The sequence below is a fragment of the Mustela putorius genome, unplaced genomic scaffold (genome assembly GCF_011764305.1).
Source record: "Mustela putorius furo isolate JIRA1106 unplaced genomic scaffold, ASM1176430v1.1 tig00000407_pilon_pilon_pilon, whole genome shotgun sequence".
Taxonomy (NCBI): domain Eukaryota; kingdom Metazoa; phylum Chordata; class Mammalia; order Carnivora; family Mustelidae; genus Mustela; species Mustela putorius.
The window spans coordinates 29,801,368-29,810,238 of record NW_025421373.1 but is presented as its reverse complement, the minus strand read 5'-3'; the positions used below and the strand labels follow the sequence as shown (position 1 = coordinate 29,810,238).

The window sequence follows — 8,871 nt, the reverse complement described above, 5'->3', positions numbered from 1 at the left end:
ATGGACCATAATGCTCTTAACCCTCTTTGTTCTGTTTTTTCTGAAGAAAAAAGTGGTCCTTAGCACACATCTTCATCTACTTTAATATTTTGCCTGAGGGTAATTCTTGCCCAAGAATGCTCAGGCCATTTACGTGTACTTACACACACAATATACAGTGCAACACACAGTCCCTTCTCTCATTTTCTCTCTCACTTTTAAAATCAGCCCCATACCGAACCTTGTTGAAATCCGATCCAATCAACAAAACAGAATTTTCCCCTTAAAAAGAAGAAAATACAATAATTTTCATAAAATGAAAACACAGGGAAAATGTACCTTTTGAGGAGGAAAAGGTGATGGTTTCCTCTAGAGGATGAGCCAAAGGAATAGACTTCAAGAGTACAGGGTAGTGCATTTTGCTAATGTGAATGTGTGGACTTGGAGAGGCAGAAGGTATGTGAACACAAGGCAGAAAGAAAGAGAGAAAACCTGTCCTTTTAGCAGCGAGTACTTTATTGTGATACCAAGTTAACAGGCGGGTGAATACCAAAATGCTCTTCCCAGGATTTCGACAAATCTTCTTCCTTTTTCATGTTCCCATTGTGAGTTCCAGGAAATGGAGAGAAACTGTAATGAAGCATATTTCTTTTTAAGTGGCATGTAGCTGGCCTCTATGTGGATCTTGTTTTCTGGCATCATTTTAATTAGGGAAGGCGAGAAAGTTTCCAGTGTCCCCCTACCCCCATCCTTCTCTGTGTCTAAGTGAGGGTTTCACAGAGAACTGGCAACCAACACAATTTTGACAGAGTGAACTTCTTTCTCTCATAAGCATTCCTCCAATCCCCAGATAATAACCCTCATTCCTCCCACATTAACTAACACACACAACTTTCTTCCTCCCACCCTCCCCCAGCCCACACTTCTCTCCAAAATGTATAACATAATTGTGAAGGCTAATTATCAAATAATGCTTAAGCCTTTGGGAGCAAGATAGAGGGTTCTAGAAATGTTTTAAAAAGTCCCCAGGCTGCAATAGAAACGTGATTAACTGAAACAAAAATGCCTGGTGAAAAGTTTCAAAACTAAAATCAGTCAAAAAAATTCTTCATATACATGATTACACACAAATATATGTATTATTGTAATATGTATTATACATTATATCATATATAGTATTTGTGTATATGTACATATGTGTGTGTACACAGACATATAGATATAATGTGTCAGCTGGTCACAAAGATTCTCTGACATTCTAGGGCAAGTCCCTTAAAGAGTGAAATAATTTGAAGTTGACCCATCCTTTTCCTGATACTGGGATATCCACCCAGTGGGTAGATAGATTTCTGTGCACTCTGTCCCTCAGAGAGAGGGCCTCTCAGCTGGCTCTGGAGGAAGGGAAGAGACGTCTGCCTCTAGTAAGAGGAAAGGAGAGAGCAAATCTGGGCAATATAATTCTCTTCCCAACCCCAAGATGAGCCAATATAGCCTGACAGATGTAGTCTTTATCATAGAATAAAACAGGCTCAAAGCAGTGTGCCATACACAGGAATGCCACATTTTATGAATTGTTGTATTGCCATACTAAACACTGTAGGAAGCAGAGATGGGTGGGCCAGGTGGTTGTGAGAAAACAACTGGGCCTCCTGCCTCCCATGCCCCCTCCACTCCAGGCACAGGCATTGGTTTTCTGTCTGCATCCTCCAAGAGGAAGAAACAGTGAGTGGATGCAACTGTGTGGGGGCCAAGTCCTCAGCTGTGCTGTGTGAAGAAGTTAAAAATAGCACCCCAGCTGGCCCAATTTCAACTGTCCTGGGACCCTGAGCAGTTACAGAGCAGAAGGGGTTGGGGGTAGAAGGAGAGGAAGGATTCAAAGAAAGTGGGCATAATAACTATGCATGGCCTGTCATGCAAAGAGCTATAGGAAGTGGGGAGGGGCCTCCTCCCTCTTCCATTAGTAGAAATCAGGCCTAGATTTCTATGATAAGACCTGTGACAGGAAAGAGAGGTCAGGAAAACAAGGAAGGTCCACTCTAAATCTCAATCCACAGATGAGCATTCCATGAGAACCAGCTCCTGACCCAACACTGTAGAGTAGATGGTATCCATGATCTCCTGGGGCTCACTCACATTGAAGGGCAAGTGTGACTCATACTCTTTCCTCCTCCCATGACATCCTGTGATGTCATGTCATGCCATCCAAATAAAATACAGTTATTACCAGGGTGTAAGGCAGTATTCCAGACTTCTTACAACCATGAAAGCATTGTGGCCCATCTTCCCAGACCAATTTTTCTTTTGTTGCAAGAAATGAGGCTAGCAAGCATATGTGTAGAGTACAAAATTCAAACACCTTTAAGGTAAAATGCTAGTCTTCAAAGAAACCACAGGCTTCCAGGAGACTGTTTTGAGCTGCAACTCAATCACCAACATGGAAATGAGTTTGCTTCCCTCTGTCATTAGAGATTCTTTGGTATAAAAAGATTATGCATATGTTAGGCTAAATAGTGGCTGCCCAAATAGATCCATGCCCAAATCCTCAAAACCTATGAATCTTACAGTATATGACAAAAGGGACTTTGCAGATGTGATTAAATTAAGGATTATGAGATAAGGAGAATATCCTGGATTATCTGGGTGGACCCTAAATGTAATCACAAGTGTCCCTATAACAAAAACGCAAAGGAAGATTTGGGGGCAGAGAGAAAACAATGTGATGAGGCAGAGACTGGAATGATATAGTTTGATGATGGAAAGAAAAAGCCATAAGCAAAGAAATACCAAGGGCCACCTAAAGCTAAAAAGGCAGGGAAGCAAATTCCTCCCCTAGCCTCAGAAGGAACCCTGCCAACACTTGATCTTAACCCATTTTGGACTTCTGACCTCCAAAACTGTAAGAGAATAAATCTATATTGTTTAAGCCACTGAATTTGTAATTCAGAAACAAAAGTCCAGGTCATGGGGGTCAGCAACTTCACACTATTATAATGAGTGATTTTTCTTTGAACCACACAGAACTCAGGATGTTGAAGATAATTATTTTATCCCTTCTCCATTAAAAATTATCCTATTAAGCCATAAGCCATTTTTGCTCAGACCGGCTCCCATACATTTGTTCCTATCATTCCCCCTGCAACAAGAGTCATTCTCATCATTGTTATTTTAGGTTCTGTAGGGCAACAAATAAATGAAATTTCCTTAAATTTATATGCTTGAAGAAAATGAAGCTTTCCACGCCTAATGAGCTTTAGTAATTAGAAGAACCAAAGAAAGGATTTCAAATTCCATAAAAGGTGGAGGATTGACCTCCAGTACCAATCTCAGATCTTTAGGCCATATGTTCTGAGGGACAATGAGCCTCAGGACACCAAACTGTCTTTTCTACTGGCCTACTATTCTACTGGAAATACACACTGTTCTTTGGGGATTATAGCTCAGATTCTCAATGCCCCCTCAATACAAAGAAAATAATATAAAATGTCATAGTCAGCCCCCAAATCAGTTTAGAAATAAGCCCACTTGCCCAGACTGCTTATGAATTATGATGAAATCCAAACAATTGGAATTTACATTAAAAAGAGTTAACTGGAAGATAGGCAAAGAGGATCCAATATACAACTATTAGGAGACCCTGAAAAAGTAACCAAGGGAACAGAAAAATCTCAAGAGAACAAAGAAAATACCAAAAACTGTAATACAACAAAGTTTTCCTAATATAAAAGATGATTTGAAATATATGTTGAAAAAAGCATATCATGTACCTGAGAATATTGACCCAAAATGACAAAAACCAAGATATTCTAGGAAAAAAAAATATTGTATTTAAAAGAAAAGGGGAAAAAATTAGATATCTAGGCAAAAAGGAGCATATAACTTACAAGGGAAATCAAATTAAATTATCCTTAGATTTTTTTTTTTTGACAGCAAAGCTTTTTGCCAGAAGAAATTAGAGTAATGTATTTAAGATATTCAAGGAGAGAAAATGTGAACTAAGGATTTTTTTATCCAGGAATTCACAAACTGCTAATAACATGTTAAGACTCTGAGAATATTATTCCCAGGAGCCCTTCCTAAGGAGTCTACTAAGGAACAAGTTTCAGACAGGTATTGCTGGCGAATATTAGATATATAGTTACTTGCAGATAAAAGAATAAATGAGGGTTAAAAGGTAGAGACTCTAGTATATGATTCAAAGTATGAATATACTACAACTTTTAAAAAATGGGGAGATGATCAGCATATGCAAAACAAAACCATTTTATCTACTTTCAGTAACAATAATGTCAGTGATACTATGAATATTACTATCCTGATAAAGTTGTATATATAAAGTATAAAAAAGCAAATGCTAATTATGGGATATTCTGATTCTACCATCCCCCCTGCCTTAAAGGATTTTCTGGTGAAAGAAAGGAACTACTCCGATAATAGAAGATGTTAAGTAAACATTCTGTAGATATGAATCTGAATTAGAAATATCAGTATGAACTCATGGGGTAATTGTTTATCCCGGCTCTTTCCATTAAAAGGACTGAAAAACAAAAGTCAACCGAATAGCATTCGGATTTGATCTTCAAATGACATATCCCCTTGAAATAAACTAGGATTTCTTGGAGAAATGACTAATTCCAAGTCTGAGGCAGGAAATGTTTATGATGAGTTTGGTACATCTTGACATGCAGTTAGAAGGAAGCTGTCAAAGACTACTAGAGTCATGTCAGAAGAACTCAGGAAGCACCTTGAAGAGTTTTCCACTGGCCAAAGATTTGAGTTTTACGATAGACTGAAACTCATCAAATATAAATATAAACAAATTCAAGAGTTTATGACCTATATTTAAGAAATATTAATTGGTCACCTTCTGAGGAAACAACGATCCAATTATCATCTTGCAAATTGGGTAGAAGAAGGAAATAATCAAACCTTTTCCTACCTATCCTATATGAATCACAGCACTGGGTAACAGAATAATAGATGAGGGGAAGTGTCTCTTGATAAAATTATCCCAGGTGATAATTAAAAGAAAATGTAGCATTAAAATATTACTATTTAATAAATCCCCGTGAATTAATGGTTATAGACACTGAGCATCTTCTTCAACACAAGACATAACACCATCTTAACCTTGTTAAAGGAATCAGACCTGTGTCAGGTCAAGCCTTTAGATTCAGCTCCCAATTTGCAGGAAATTCAGAAGACAGAGGAACACACTGAACTGTATCATGACTAAGAAGTCAGCAAATCGAACTATAGGAAACTGGACAGGCCAAATGACCCAAATTCGTCACCAGATAAAGAAAAGAAAGAGGTAGAGGGAGGAGACCATAGATTAAAGGAGACCTAAAAGGCATATCAAGTTAAAAAAAAAAAAAAAAAACATATGGAAAGACTAAACTATGGGGTTTAGGGGTACACAGTTGAGTCATAAAACCATAAATAACTACAAGAAAGTGGTTATTATAAAGGTCACAGTGGTGACCTTTGGGAGGTAGAAAGGGATTGTGTTAGGATAAGGCATGTGGAAGGGTTATAGGGCTGGCTGGCAACTTTATTTCTTGATTTTGGTGGTAGTTAGAAGGGTGTTCACTCTATAATAATTCACTAAGCCACATATTTGTTTGGTTTGGTTTTCTGTGTCTGTGTTTAATTTTACAATAAAAATATTTTTTTTAAAAAAAGGAATTAACTGTAGTGGTTATTTGTATTCTTTCTCTCTGGGCTATTTGGTCATGATGAATTAAGAAGCTCTCCCCAAAGCAAGGACTCCTTTGATTTCTGAAGGAACTAGGACATAATAACTAGTGTCCAGCTATGATCATTGAATTAAGCACTTAGGAGAGCTCATTAAACTTGTGTTGCATGAAATCAGTGAATCAGTGAGTCAACAGATAATGCAAACACTCCATACTCAAAATCAATCTGCAGACTTCTACTAGATGCCTCTCTCTAGCTAGAAAAAGGGTTTAGAGTTCTTTATTACCTATAGGAAATACTTATGCTCCCCAGCTTCACATTCTAGCCTCTTTTCCAGATTTTCCAGAAATCAGTCTTAAACAACCTTTCCAATCTTACCACCACTACTTTCTCAAAAGCTCTACTCCAGCCAAACAGGTCTACTTTTAGAATTCTATCTCCTAACTTTTCCCATTTCTCTGGCCTTCTCTTCTCTTTCCCTTTTCTTTCTCCTCACACAAACTCTACCCATCCTTCAAGGCCTGGCTCCATTCCCATATCTTCTCGAAAGTCAGTCCTTATTACTCTGCACCATTGTCCTGCTTCTTTCCTTTGAGCCTCAACAATGTCTATCACTCATGGACACTTAGCCCTCACTTGCACTAGTATTATGAGAGAACTTCTTATATTTTTAACTTGTTTTGAGCCTGCAAACACATTCTATATTTCTTAAGTCTGGAACTGTGACTCACACTTTTTAAAATTATTAAACAAAGCCCACCACCATATTTTGTGTATCTCCAATCAGTATTTTCCAGTTGACTGGTAAGGTGGGTGGGTGGTTGAATAGATGAATGGGTAAAAGAATGGACCAAGTTATCATACATTTGAGAACATTCAGTGGGTACCGACAGACATAAGACAGGTAAGTTTATATACTCAATTAGAATTATGGGGTATATTTGTCTACAAGGGTCTCTGGTCAACTACAGGCAGTTACAGATGTTGAGTACTTGAAGCCTGAGATACTAAAATGAAAAAAGGGGACAATGAGAGTAAATGGAAGAAGGTACTAATAAGATTTCTTTCACTCACAGCTTTACCCATATCTAGACCTCTCTGTGGCAGGCACACACTTAAATACTAAAACTTCTAGCAAAAATTTTCAAGAGTCCCACTCCATATACTTTAAAAAAAAAAACACATTTATAAAATCACTTATGGCAAGTTTGGGGGTGAACAGGACTATTGATTGGGTTGAGCAAGAGCTCTTTTCAGCCTAAAATCTAGTTATGAATGATTACCATGAAAAATTGGAGGCTCAATCCTTCACTTAGGATGGTGACTTCTGCATAAAGAAGAAAGGTAAAGTCCCTGAAATATGTCAGCTATCCCAGAGAACTCTGAGCTGTGAAAAAAAAAAAAAAATCCTTGTCCTGGTCAGAACACTAGGTAGCCGAGTGGCATAGTACCTGAGTCCTGCTCCTAGTTCCCTCCCTCCAGCTAACCACAGACCTGCCCTCCTTTTGAAGGACTTGCTCTAGGGAGAAATCTTCAAGGACAGACAGATTGGAAGGAATAAATGAATTGGAGTCTGTGAGCTAAGATGTACACAAATATAAATAAACAGAATTAGAGGTGGAAAGAATGGAAACCTCCAGAGCCAACAAATTTCCGTCTCCTCGTGCTCAGGCATTTTCCCTTTAAGAAAGCCAGGAAAGAAAAGAAAGGTTCTAACATGGATTGAATGCCTCCCATGTAATGAGAGGGATTCTAGCTGCTTTCCAACTTGCAATTTTATTTAATCCTCCCCCTCAACTTACATGTCATCCTCGCACAGGGCCCATGCGAACCTCCTCTGTATCATTCCAATTTTACTGGACGTGCTGCCAAAGGGAGTACCCCTTCAGCTTCAAGGGAAGCGTTACCTCCCATGTTTTACTGAAAATGCAAACCAAGATTCAAAGAGATCAAGAGACTTGGCCAAGGCTACACATTTAGGAAATATAAAAACCAGGATTCAAAATGCTTATTTTCCTCTAAACCCTGCCCACTACACCCCTAGTGGAAACAGAATTATAGCATGCTTTAACTGAAAGTTGGTCTCACCATCATCTCCATTTCATAGATGAAGAAACTAAAGCCAAAAGCAGAAGCAACTTGCCCAGGTCCCATAGTCAACTTGTAATAGGTACTCAGCTGTAGCCCAGGCCTTCTTATTTTCAAGTAGGAGCTCTCATTACTTATATCCTTCAAAGGCCTACAAGAATGGTACAACACTCAAATGGGGGCATTAGAAGAGAGCTTAACGAAGGGACTGTTAAGCACAAGGACACATTTAAAGGAAGCCAACAAAGGATGGTGAAGCAATCCAAGTGTAGCAGCTATCAGGGTACCATAAATACCCCTGTACCTGAACAGACAAGGACAGTGCCCTGAACTCACTCTGACCTTTGGTAGAGAAAGGTACTGCCAGCCTACAACCTGGTAGAGTGGGAATCTAGGCCTTTAAGGCTCTGCTCTCTCGCTCTCTCTCCTAGCCTACCTGTGCCTACCGGGACCTCCCATAAGCTGTACTCTACAGAAAGCCAGAAGATAATGGATTTCCAAGATGCAGCTTCCAGGGTTGGGAGCAAGAGAGAAAAGGGAGAAAAATGGACTGGGAGGGGCATGTGGCGACTTCTGAATACACTACTAAACAGGGATGCTTCTCCAAACCTGTCTTGGGAAGAGCTTGCCTTAGCAGGTCAAAGACAGTAAAAACAATATATCTGTCTCTCATGCTAGGCAGTGTGGGGCCAAGAAGGTTTGGCATGGGGAAATAAAGGGCAGCTCCCAGCACAGAGCTAGATTTCCCACCGTGGGAGCATTATCCTAGTCTCGCCAACTTGTCTCTGATGGAAGGGGCGGAAGCCCTGTTCTAATCACCTCAGGATCGAAGGCATTGCTTTGGGACTCTTCTGCTTTGGTATGAACAACTAGTGTTCAAATAGGAAGTTGCTAGCGTTTCAAATGAGCTTTTGTGGGTATTCGAGAATTAAAAACAGGAGAGGGGTAGGGAGGGACCGCATGTGTGCAAAACCGTATCTGTTATTTACCAGTTCTTGGAAATCAATGCCACTTTTCAAATGAAGACAATCCCTAAGTGAAGGTGACTTGGGCATCCTGGTAAGGCACAACCCTCCTCTCAATTCCCCCTAGCACACGCATCCTTGC

General features: G+C 39.4%; 1 non-coding gene across 1 annotated transcript; it reads right to left on the bottom strand.

Annotated features, from left to right (window-relative positions):
- Positions 1-7,448: 7,448 nt before the first annotated feature.
- LOC123391973 lies at positions 7,449-7,557 on the bottom strand. Its single transcript, XR_006606647.1, has one exon. It is a non-coding gene; the product is annotated as a U6 spliceosomal RNA (small nuclear RNA).
- Between the last annotated feature and the right edge of the window lie 1,314 nt (positions 7,558-8,871).